The following is a 12718-nucleotide window of genomic DNA, read 5'->3' as shown; positions in this document are numbered from 1 at the left end:
GGATTTGGGAAACTTAACGCTATAGGTTGTGACTCCTATGCTATCACAAGCACGTAGGTGTATACAATATCTAGAGAGATCATGTAAATATGCCTTTCTAACAACCCATATTTTGCAATCTCACCAAGTAACTCAAATCCCTTTTCTTCATGGCTTCAACAAACTTGACTAACAGTCAGGAGACTACAACCAAGACAAAATCTTTACCCCTTCAATTTCAAAATGTACTTCATCACCCTTGTCTCTAACCCCCTATACTATCATTTACCCTTGAAGGTGTACAATTATGAAAGAACTTCTAGAAAGCTTTTACGGTCTTGCTAACAAGAATGAAATATACTTGCTCTTTTAACTTGTCCACAAGAGTCTATATGACTTGATATAGTAGGCAATTGAAGTTGCAACCACCTTCTAACTTATCAAGGAAACTTATCCACTCTTCAAGTCAATGATGTGACCAACATGCGGAGCCTTCCCACTTATCAATGTGACTAGCATAAAGAGCCTTCCCTCTTATCAAGGATGTCATCAATAATTGGATTTGGGAAACTTAACGCTATAGGTTGTGACTCCTATGCTATCACAAGCACGTAGGTGCATACAATATCTAGAGAGATCATGTAAATACGCCTTTCTAACAACCCATCTTTTGCAATCTCACCAAGTAACTCAAATCCCTTTTCTTCATGGCTTCAACAAACTTGACTAACAATCAGGAGACTACAACCAAGACAAAATCTTTACCCCTTCAATTTCAAAATGTACTTCATCACCCTTGTCTCTAACCCCCTATACTATCATTTACCCTTGAAGGTGTACAATTATGAAAGAACTTCTAGAAAGACTTGTTTCCAACTGCATATCTACCAAACATTTGAGCCATAATCATCTTATCCTACACATAGGACACTCCAAAACACCATGTCAAAAATGGAAATTTGTAAAGCATTTTCCATGCTTATGCAAGTGTGTTCCATTTGTCTTGATATGATAGCTGCATCCACATGTGGTCTTCTCAACAATGCATCAACCACTACACTACTTTCCTTTGATGTGCAAAATTTGAACATGAAACATAAAAAGGAAGTTTTCCCACCTTATATGCTCTCGTACAACTTTGTCTGCATGAGAAAGTACCTAAGGTTTTGATGATATATCCAAACTATAAAATCAACCCCCAAAAGGTAGTGTTTTTGAATGGTTAAAACATGAATCACAACCAACCACTCTTTTTCACTCATAGCCAACGGCATTCCCTTGTTGATTCAAAGTAATCTGCATGTAACTCCGCACTCATCACATTCAATTGAGTCTCTAAAAGACATTATATTCCACTATTGTCCACTTCAAGAAAACCTTCTTTTTGTAAGGTCATGCAAACTTGTGAAGCAATGTGTGCAAATGGATCTCTAGTTATATACACATAACCCAAGAAAGGTCCTAAAAGCTTGGGACATTTTCTAACAACAAGCTTGAAAAGAGCTCACTCTTTTTGCCATTGATATAGAGCTTATGTTTATGAAGCTCTTCTAATCCAATGGACAAGCGAGCTCGATGCTTTTATCCAATCTTGGAGAACACAAAAATATCGTCAAAGAGTATTCTTGTAAAATTGTGATGGATTCACAAGATTGGTTTCATCATCCTATTACAAGTGGTCAGTGTATTTGTAAGCACAAATGGCACCAAAGTGCATTTGAAATCTAGAAGGTTGTTTTGTGTACGTCATGCGGTGGCACATAGAGTTGATGGTATCCACTCTTCAAGTCGATAATGCAAGTATTAAGAAGAGCCCTCCAGCTTATCAAGGATGTCATCAATCCTTGGTGTTGAAAACTTAACGCTATAGTTTGTGACTCATGCTATCACAAGTGGTGGGTGCATTTGTAAGCACAAATGGCACCACCAAGTACTCATATAACCCAAAAGAAATCTCGAAAGCTATTTTCTCTACGTCATCCGATCCCACGCACAGACTCGATGGTGTCAACTCTACAAGTCAATGTGACTAGCATATGAAGAGCCTTTCACCTTATCAAAGATGTCTTCAATCCTTGGTGTTGGAAACTTAACCCTATAATTGACTGCTATGCTACATAAAATATCATACAATATCTAGAGAGATCTTGCTAATATACCGCAACCCAACTTTGGCAACAAGTAACTCTAATCCCTTTTCTTCATGGCTCCAACAAACTTGACTACTAGTAGACAGGAGACTACAATCAAGACGACATCTTTACCCCTTCAATTTCAAAATGTGCTTCAACACCCTTGTCTCTAACCCCCTATGTTGTCATTAACCTTCAAGGTGCAAATCATTAAAAGAGATTCTAGAAAGACCCCTTCCAGCTACATATTCATTAAAAATTTGAGCCAAAATTATCTTATCTAGAACATGGGACACTTAATGTCATGCCCCAAATAAGGTGTTCTTCAAACAACCCTTCTTAAGTAGTCTCATCCATGGTTGTGGCTTGTATGTTGCCACAAGCATTGCAGTTTGCAAACATATGCGAAGGCATGTCCAAAGACATCCCTCAACTTCTATATGTACAAAACACATGAGATGCTTTTGCATCATGCCCATTTTTAGCAGGATCTCAACATGGAAAACAAGAGGTGTTACTACCTATGACAAGATGTCCATCCGTAAACCCCTTTGGGGCAATCTCTACCTGTAATTTAATCCTTGTTTGATACACCTTGGGCACTCGAGATGTACCAAACATCTGTGGAAGGGCCGTGGGTTGCACCTATACAACAGAGTGGAGAGCTCTTTTAGCAAATCCATGTTCATCTTTCTCATTCACTGAACAAAACTTCCAAGATCAATAACTCGATCATCTAGACTTGAGAGCAGTATGGATGTTGTAAACATCAAAACCTATTTCCAAAAGCTCTCATATTGCCAATAGGGTGGTAGTCCAATTGGTAAGAGGTATCATCTGCAATGAAGAATACCTTCATAGCTCACACCATAGTCATGTAGTGATAAATAAGGAGAAAGGGATTTGATTCCTGGCAGCGCGCTGTCTCAATAGCTTCAGGTACCCTGTAGTAGCTGAGTTCTAGTAGCCCAATTAGTTTGAGTGTCCTGCAGACAGTAGGACTATCATGAGCTTCATGGAGGATTAGTTTCTTTAAAGTAGGATCCTTAGGGATACATAGCCTGTGATTGTGAAGTAGAGGCTTCCTTCATGAGTGGAGTATCCCTTGATTAGATTCTTCTCTTTTTTCTCTGAATTTTCCCCTTCTTCTACTAACTTCATCATCCTCTCATAATCTGGATCATGAGATGAGACTTCTTCCACCTTGACCAGTATGGGATTATTTGGCATTGAAATAGAACTCAAGAAAGATTTACGGCTAAGTGCATCTACAACTACATTATCTTTCCCAGGGCAGAATTTGATGTCGAAGTCATATTCTTGTAGAATTTCAATCCATCTCCTTTGTCGCATGTTGAGGTTAGGCTGGGTGAAGATCCACTTTAGACTTTTATGGTAAGTTACAAGCTCGAATTTGCCCCCCAAGAGATAATGTCTCCATAATTTGAGGCAATGAACAACTGCTAAGAGCTCCAAATCATGGGTGGCATAATTTGCTTCATATTGCTTCAGCTTGCGGGAAGTATAAGCAACTGGTCTTCCTTCTTGGCCTAAGACACCACCAAGTGCTAGACTACTAGCATCAGTAACCACTTCAAATTCCTTGGCGAAATCATGAAGTTTCAGGACTGGGGCAAAAGTAATAATGACCTTGAACTGATCAAAACTGTTTTGATGGATTGGCACAGCCACACTATTTTGCAATCCTTCTTAAGAAGATCCGTCAAAGGTGCAGCTACCAAGGCATAATCTTTGATAAAAATCCTATACCATCCCATGATTCCCAAAAACCCACGAACTTCACGAATTGATTTAGGGGGTGGCCACTCCAGAATATCCTTGACCTTGGCAGGGTCTAGTGAAATGCCATCTTTGGAGACGATGAATCCAAGATACTCGATTTGATGAGTAAAGAAGGTACATTTACTCTTTTTGGTATAGAGTTTGTGTTTGCGCAACAATTGCAGAACTCTACGCACATGCTCCTCACGCTCTTCCATTGATTTGGAGTAGATTAAGATGTCATCAAAGAAAACAAGCACAAATTCATCCAAGTAAGGACGGAATATATCTTGCATTAGGCGGTTGAAGGTTTCAGGAGCATTGGTTAACTCGAATGACATTACAGTAAACTCATAGTGGCCATAATGGGTATTGAAGGCTGTCTTGGGTATATCTGCTTCCTTGACTTTGATCTGATAGTAACCAGACACCTCAAATCTATTTTTGAGAAGACTTTGGCCCCATGAATCCTGCCAAGAAGTTTGTCGATGCGAGAGGGGATAGGATACTTATTCTTGACAGTGACTTGATTTAGCCCTCGATAATCTATGCAGAGGCAGAGAGTTCTGTCCTTCCTTTTTTGGAAAAGAACAGGTGTCTCCCAAGGAGAGCTACTGGGGCATATGAATCCTTGCTCAATGAGTTGGGAAAGTTGCTCTTTAAGTTTAATGGCTTCAAGAAGGGACATTTTATAGGGCGTGTTTGAGACGGGTTGAGCTTCAGGGATCACCTCGATTTCATGATCGACTTCTCAAGGAGGCGGTAGCCCTGTTATCTCGTCATGGAAGATGTCAGAGAATTCTTGGAGCCAAGAGGGTTCTGTCTCCATACTTTGTTCAATGGCTTTGTTGAGCTTGACTAAGAAAACTTGCTGACTCTTACGTGTTCCCTTGAGAAGATGTTTTGCCTTGACTACCCTAGATTTAGGTTTTCCTGTTATCCCTTGAACATATATTACTTGGCCATGCTCATTTTCAAAAGTGATACTCCCCTGATAAAATGAATGCTAGCTTTGTTTGCAATTAACCAATCCATCCCAAGGATTCCATCATAAATTCCCAATGGGGCAAGACTCTAAAGTGGCCATGAGTTTGCTCATTACCCAACTCAAAATCAAGGTTTCCTATAGAGTGGCGAGATACTACTTCTTTCCCACTGGCTAACTCTACAGTCATTCTTCTAACTGTTTTTTGACTCAAGTTTAATTTTTGCAAACACCTAGGAGAAAGAAATGAATGGGTACTGCCACAATCAATCAAAAGCTGAAATGGCTTACCGTGATGAGTGGCTGGGGTTTGGATTACACCAAATTGTTTATTGGGACCTTGGTGTTCTACTATCGCATGGACGGTGGCGCGCTCTTCTTCAGCCATTTCCAAGGTCGGTTCTTCACTTATAATACAAGCGGTCCTATAGCAACTGCTTCTCTGCGGCCTCTGCCACGCCCATCGCCTCTTGCCCCTTGGTGGATAGGGGTTCCACGGCCTTGATTTCCTCTGCTACCTTGGAAAAATGATGTTGCCATCTTGGGACAGTTGGCTCTAAAGTGTCTCGGCTCATTGCACTCAAAACACAGAGGGCCTTCTCTGGAAGAAGCAGCATACGAGCGGGGGGACAAAAGAGTTGCCTTGTCGCCCTTTGTTGTAGTAGGGGAAATTCTGTTGGGGTTTCTCGTAGGGTTGATCTTTAGGATTTGCCTCAGGGTAAGATCTCTTTTGATGCTTAGGTTTGTCAATCCTCATTTCTTTCACAAGGGGCTTTGCTCGTATGAGAGCATCTTGTAATGTGCTTGGCCTCATTGCTTCAAGGCGGGAATCTAAGGGTTCATTTAACCCTTGGCAAAAACGAGCCACTTGCTGGGAAGTAGTCATACTTGGGGCATACTTTCGAAGAGTGATAAATTTGGAATAGTAGTCCTCAAGAGTTAAGCTGCACTGCCTAAGACTAAAAAACCCATTCATCTTTATGGATTCATGGGATGGGGGAAGAGATCTTTCCTTTACTGCCTGCTTGATGTCTTCCCACATTTGAGAATGCTCGGTGACTCCCTTGACACGACACCACTATTTCCACCAGAGTTTAGCATCTCCGATGAGGCGAAACCGTGCAAGCATAGACTGATTTGCTACTCCAGTATCGGCCCGGCAGAGAAATAATTATCCATCGCCTCAATCCAGACTTCAGCATCCTTCTCAACCTTTGAACCTTCTCCTTTAAATGAGGGAGGTTGCATTTGCTTGAGCAGGAGCTTCTTCTCTTGGGTATCAGTGTAAAGCACATTGGGAAGTGGAGGGTGATCGTCCTGGCCATCATTGTAAAAATAATTTTAAGATTACAAGATTCATATTTGCACAACGCTTATTTTTGGAGAGTAAAACATTGAAATCATTTTATTTTCAAATATTTACAAGGATGAGTTTTATTACAAAGATCTGAGACTAATATAATTAGTCTTATTTGCCATCAAGCGAAATTCCTAAGTTTGACTATGACATAAGGGTAGAGCGGTCCACATAGGTGAAATATGGGGGTTCCACTGTAGTTTCTAAGACTCTAAAAACTGATGGTAAGGGTGGTAGACTCTGGATTGGGATAGGTCCCAACACAGCTACTCTATCAGCAGGTAAGAACTGCATCACTTGGTCATACACCCAGCGATCCTGAGGTATGCGAATCCCATCTATAGTCACAGAGGTGTCGGCCCCGAAATGAACCAAAATAAACGGATCATCTTCAACTTTTCAATCCAACGAATCCGCTTCGGTGGTAAGGTTCCCAATTCGATCTGCTCGGATGAAGAAATATCTCGGCCCACGATTCCAAAAATCTCTACCCCATCCTCTTTCAATACGAGAGAAATGAGGGAGGGACATCTTCTCTAGTATCTGCACCATGCTGTCACGGAACTCGAAATTTGAGGAGTGACTAGCAGTCTCGAAGATGCATTGGAAAACTAGAAACTTTGAGTAGGCATCTTCCTCTTCCTACAATCATTCAAACATCAATTCAACTTGTTTGTTTTAGTAGGATGTTTTTATTAATTAGCATTATGTTAGGTAAAACATTCATTGCAAAACAACCTTAAATGGCAATTCCTAAGAGCTAAGATCGGTTGTGATACCAATTGTAAGGTTCTCCCCTTCTAAAATAGGAGAAACACTTAAGATAGTCCACTAAGTCTTAACTTGGAGAAAATTTCCTATTTATCGACACCTTTACCATGTAGAGATTCAAGGATATGATTCACAGGTAAGACCTAGTCCTATCTTGTAGCAGGGGAAGCGTGATCTTCTAAAAATCAAATCACCCATAAATTGGGCAACTACTAGACTTGATTTCTAGAGGCAACGCTTTTTTTCTCATCCATGCAAGGCACAGCCGCCGCCGCCGACCTAGTCTTCTAGAATAGAGTTGCCCAAGAATCTATTTATCTAGCATAAGACTTTCACTTAATCTGTTGGAAAGCTACCGGTCGTGGATTTATTAAGGTTTAAAGGTCGTCGCTTTTTAACTAAAATGACTGAAATTTACGTATAAGCTTGATTCGGTGTCCGTTTTTGGGTGCTGTAAAATCCTATATTAGAGTAAAATCGCACGCAGATTCCAAATTTGGGCTCAAAATTTGAAGATTCTAGGTAGAAATGACTCAAATAATAAAATCATTGATTTTTATATCATAAAAACTCATAAATTTATCTATTACATAGACATTTCTTTATTAGTGGAGATGGGTATGTTACAATAGGAATGACCATTCTTTGGGGGAGAGAGAGACATGCTTTAAAAAAAAACATTAAATTTAAGCATAAATAAAAATTTATGTGTTTTATCACTACAATTCATTAAAGAACTTCAATTGTATTAAAAAACCATTCAATTGAATGCTTCTCAAGCTTGAGAGGGGTTGAGAAGAGAGAATCATTTGGAGATTAAAAAAAAGACCATAAACCACACTTTACCTCTTAGATTGCTTGATCCTAAAATCAATGTAGAGGTCCCCAACCAATCAATTGGTTTGTTATGTTGATGAAGACTGCAATGAATACTGAAGAGAGAGAAACTCCAATCTCTCCAATTTGTAGAGGATTTTTAGAGGATAATAGAAAATATCATTATTTCAGTATAATACTGGCATGGTATAGTTCTCATATTTTTTTACAAAGGGCTAAGGATCTATTTATAGGTGAGGGAGGCCTCTAACCAAGTCCAACTAGTTTCTAGAATTTTCTAGGTTCAGTTTGACTAAATTTGGACAAGATTTAGACCTAGTTTGGCTCTCTTTTGATTTGGTTTGATGCAGGAGAGAGGAGAGATCAAAATATCACAACATTTTTGAGTTTAAAACTCTACCACACATGTGAAATAGGTGCCTCCTTGAAGAGCCGCCTTCTCCTTATTACCAAGGTGTCAAAATTGAATCATTATATCCAAAATATCTCATTTTTTAGTAATATTCATAGTTTTTTACTAATAAACATTATCCTTAGTCAACTCTTCATCTTATGTAAGTATTTACTCATTTTTGGGGGTTTTTCTTTTAATTCTTCAATTTATCTCCTCCCTACATTTGGATTAATCTTATTGGTCCATAGGAAACTTAATTGGACCATAATCCAAAAATTTCTAAAAATCTGGACCCTTAAAGGTCCTTTTTACCTTTTTTCAATTAACTCCAATTGCACATTGGAAAGTTCTTTTTGAATTTTTGTTTCAGGGGAAACCATTTCAGACACTATGAGGATTTTTATATCCAAAAATATCTCAAATTTAGATTATCTCTCTCTAGACATTTTCTCTCTCTTGGTCAAAATAGGGTAAAACAAAATCTTTCTTTTATTTCAAAGAGGGGAATAATTACAAGATCAGAAGGGGAGGTTCTTACACCTGCACACCTCAAAAGTTGGAGGGAGGAAGGAGTCATTGAAGATCAACCAATGGCATTGCTTTTTTCCTTAACCTTTGGAGAGGGGCCCCATGAGTTATCTAATGGTGTTGTGCTCTTTCCCTTAGCCTCTCGGATAGATCATTGTTCTCAATAGGAGTCATGGGTTGAGCTTTTTTAGAAAGGCTTTAGCGAGAGGGCCCGTGGAGTTACTAAAAGATTAGCCAATGGCGCTACCCTTTCCCTTAACCTCTCTTTTGCTAAATAGGTGTCTTGTTATGACTTGCACCACTCTTTGTTAAGTCCACATTACAACGTACCTTCTCTCTCTCTCTCTCTCTCTCTCTCTCTCTCTCTCTCTGTCTCTCTGTGTGTGCGTGCTTGTTGAGATGGCATCATCTTGATTTGGCTTACTAACTCAAAGTTTTGGCTTACTAACTCAAAGATGGAATCTCAGTTCGGAATACACAATCTAGGTTCATTTCATAGTTAGAAAGGGAGGTCCCTCCTTTCTATGGAAAGATTGTTTCTAATGCCGATCTCTCTCTCTTTCTAGGTACCCATGTGGTGCAATCATCATTTATTGAATAAACATTCTAATAAACTAATGATTCCATCATGGGTGGTATGATATGAAATTAATGGGGGGGGGTGTAGAAAACACCTTATACTAAATAATATGAAGCTTCAAAAATATAATAATCTTCCTAGAGAAAAAATAGCAAAATGACGGTCTCCCATTTGAATCAAGCATTCTTTTCCCTCCCTCCTCGTATAGAAGAAAATGTTATGTGTATTAAAGATATAAATTATGTACACAACAAAGCTTTCATATAAAAGCCTTAAAATATTAGAATTTTCCTAGAGAAGCCTAAATTAAAATTAGAAAATGAGAGTCTTCCTATATAAATCAAGTGTTCGCCCTCCCTCCTATGAGCTAGTAGTTTCCTTAGAAAAAGGAAGCTTTTGTGAAGCCTTCCAAATCTCCTAGGAGCTAGGATTTTAGTCTCATAGATCATACCCAACATATGGTTTACTCATGGATATTCCCCATTAATTTATAAGCTTAATATTATTTAGTATAAGGTCTTTTCTCCACCCCCCATCAATTTTATATCATACCAACCATGATGGAATCATCAGTTTATTAGAATGCTTGTTCAATAAATGATGTTTACCGCATGGGCATCTAGAAAGAGAAATAGATTCCCATTAATTTATAAGCTTAATATTATTTAGTATAAGGTCTTTTCTCCACCCCCCCATCAATTTTATATCATACCAACCATGATGGAATCATCAGTTTATTAGAATGCTTGTTCAATAAATGATGTTTACCGCATGGGCATCTAGAAAGAGAAATAGATCGCATTAGAAACAGCCTTTCAATAGAGAGAATGGAACTCCCTTTTTGACTATGAAATGAAGCTCGGACGTGTATTTTGGTTTTTTGGTGAGTGAGACTCCATCTTTGAGTTAGTAAGCTAAATAAAGATGCCATCTCAAGCATGACTAAACTTATTCTTGATAGTGTAAGTTTTTTCATGAAAGTTTTGTCGTGTACTTTTCCTCGGAGAGAATCTCTAATCAAGTCAAGACATAGGCCTATTTACAAATGCTGAAGAGGGAGAGAAATAAAAAAGATATGTCGTCGACAAACCCCTCCCTACCTAAAAGTAAAATTTTTATTGTACCACCCTATCAAAGTTAAGGTAAACTTCATGTTTGAGAAATCTCTCACAAAGAGTGGTGCAAGCCATAACAAGGCCAATTTAACAATACTCAAGAGAAAGAAAACAGATAATACAAATTTCTACAAATGACCCAAAGGATCTATGAGACTAAAATATGTTACATATGATCCGTGAGTAAACTATATGTTGGGTATGATCTATGAGACTAAAATCCTAGCTCCTAAGAGATTTGGAAGGCTTCATAACATCTTCCTTTTCCTAAGGAAACTCCTAGCTCGTAGGAGGGAGGGCGAACACTGATTTAAATAGGAAGACTCATTTTCTAGTTTTAATTTAGGCTTCTCTACGAAAATTCTAATATTTTAAGCTTTTATATGAAAGTTTTATTGTGTACATTATTTATATCTTTAATACACATTACATTTTCTTCTATACTAGGAGGGAGGGAAAAGAATGCTTGATTCAAATAGGAGACTGTCATTTTGCTATTTTTTCTCTAGGAATATTGCTATATTTTTGAAGCTTCATATTATTTAGTATAAGGTGTTTTCTCCATCCCCACCCGTTAATTTCATATCATACCACCCATGATGGAATCATCAGCTTATTAGAATGTTTATTCAATAAATGATGTTCTCACCACATGGGGGTACCTAGAAAGAGAGAGAGATCGGCATTAGAAACAATCTTTCCATAGAAAGGAGGCCCTTTGTAACTATGAAATGAACCTAGATTGTGTATTCCGGACTGGGATTCCATCTTTGAGTTAGTAAGCCAAAACCTTGAGTTAGTAAGCCAAATCAACATGATGCCATCTCAACAGCATGATGCTAAAGAGAGAGAGAGAGAGAGAGAGAGAGAGAGAGAGAGAGAGAGAAAAGGTATGTTGTAATGTGGGCTTAACAAAGAGTGGTGAAATCCATAAGAAGGTGCGTATTTAACAAAAGAGAGGTTAAGGGAAAGGGTAGTGCCATTGGCTAATCTTTTAGCAACTCCTTAGGCCGTCTCACCACCAAAGCCTTTTTGAAAATGCTCAACCCATGACTCCTACTGAGAACAGTGATCTATGCGAGAGGTTAAGGGAAAGAGCACAACACCATTAGAAGCTGATCTTTAGATATCTCATGGGGCCCCTCTCTAAAGGTTAAGGGAAAAATCAATGCCATTGGTTGATCTTTCAGTAACTCCTCGCGACCCTCTCCAGACCTTTACTCCCTCTCCCTTTGCCAATCTGACCTTAATATTAGTGAGGAACTAACTTGGGGAGATTTAGCATTAATCAAGAAAAACACTACAAGATACATTGACCCCACCATAATAATGGAAATATTTCATGAGGATATAGAATTAAAGGATCCAAAGCCTATCTATCACTACTTCCTTCATCCAATAGTGCTAAATTTGAGATCTTGGTATAGAGTCATATTGCTTTCTACTAACTTTCATGTGGTTATAGAATTAAAGTATCTAAAGGCTATCCCCATCACTACTCCAAAAGGCTTTCTACTTTGATGATAGGGGAGGGAACTTTATGGGCAAATATTGCTAAGCACACAAATCTTTCAAATCCAAAAGCACACAAATCTTGCAGTTCCGAAAGCACGCAAATCCAAACTTAGTTTATCTAATATTATTATAGTTTTGAAGCTTCATATTATTTAGTATTAGGTGTTTTCTCCACCCCCCCATTAATTTCATATCATACCACCCATGATGGAATCATCAGTTTATTAGAATTTTTATTCAATAAATGATGTTCTTACCACATGGGTACCTATAGAAAGAGAGAGATCGGCATTAGAAACAATCTTTCCATAAAAAGGAGGGACCTCTCTTTCTAACTATGAAATGAACCTAGATTGTGTATTCCGGACTGAGATTGCATCTTTGAGTTAGTAAGCCAAAACCTTGAGTTGGTAAGCAAAATCAAGATGATGCCATCTCAACAAGCATGATGCTGAAGAGAGAGAGAGAGAGAGAGAGAGTCAAGACATAGGCCTATTTATAAATGCTGAACCCCTCCTTGCCCAAAAATTAAATTTATATGGTACCACCCTATCAAAGTTAAATTAAACATGACTTCATGTTTGAGCAATCTCTCACAAAGAGTGGTGCAAGCCATAACAAGGCCAATTTAACAATACTCAAGAGAGAGAAAGAAAAAAGATAATACAAATTTCTACAAATGACCCAAAGGATCTATGAGACTAAAATATGTTACATATCTCAATGATGGAATTCCAAATGTC

The sequence above is a fragment of the Cibotium barometz genome, chromosome 15 (genome assembly GCF_041138505.1).
Source record: "Cibotium barometz isolate CiBa-2024 chromosome 15, ASM4113850v1, whole genome shotgun sequence".
Taxonomy (NCBI): Eukaryota; Viridiplantae; Streptophyta; class Polypodiopsida; order Cyatheales; family Cibotiaceae; genus Cibotium; species Cibotium barometz.
Note: the sequence above shows the minus strand (reverse complement) of the source record.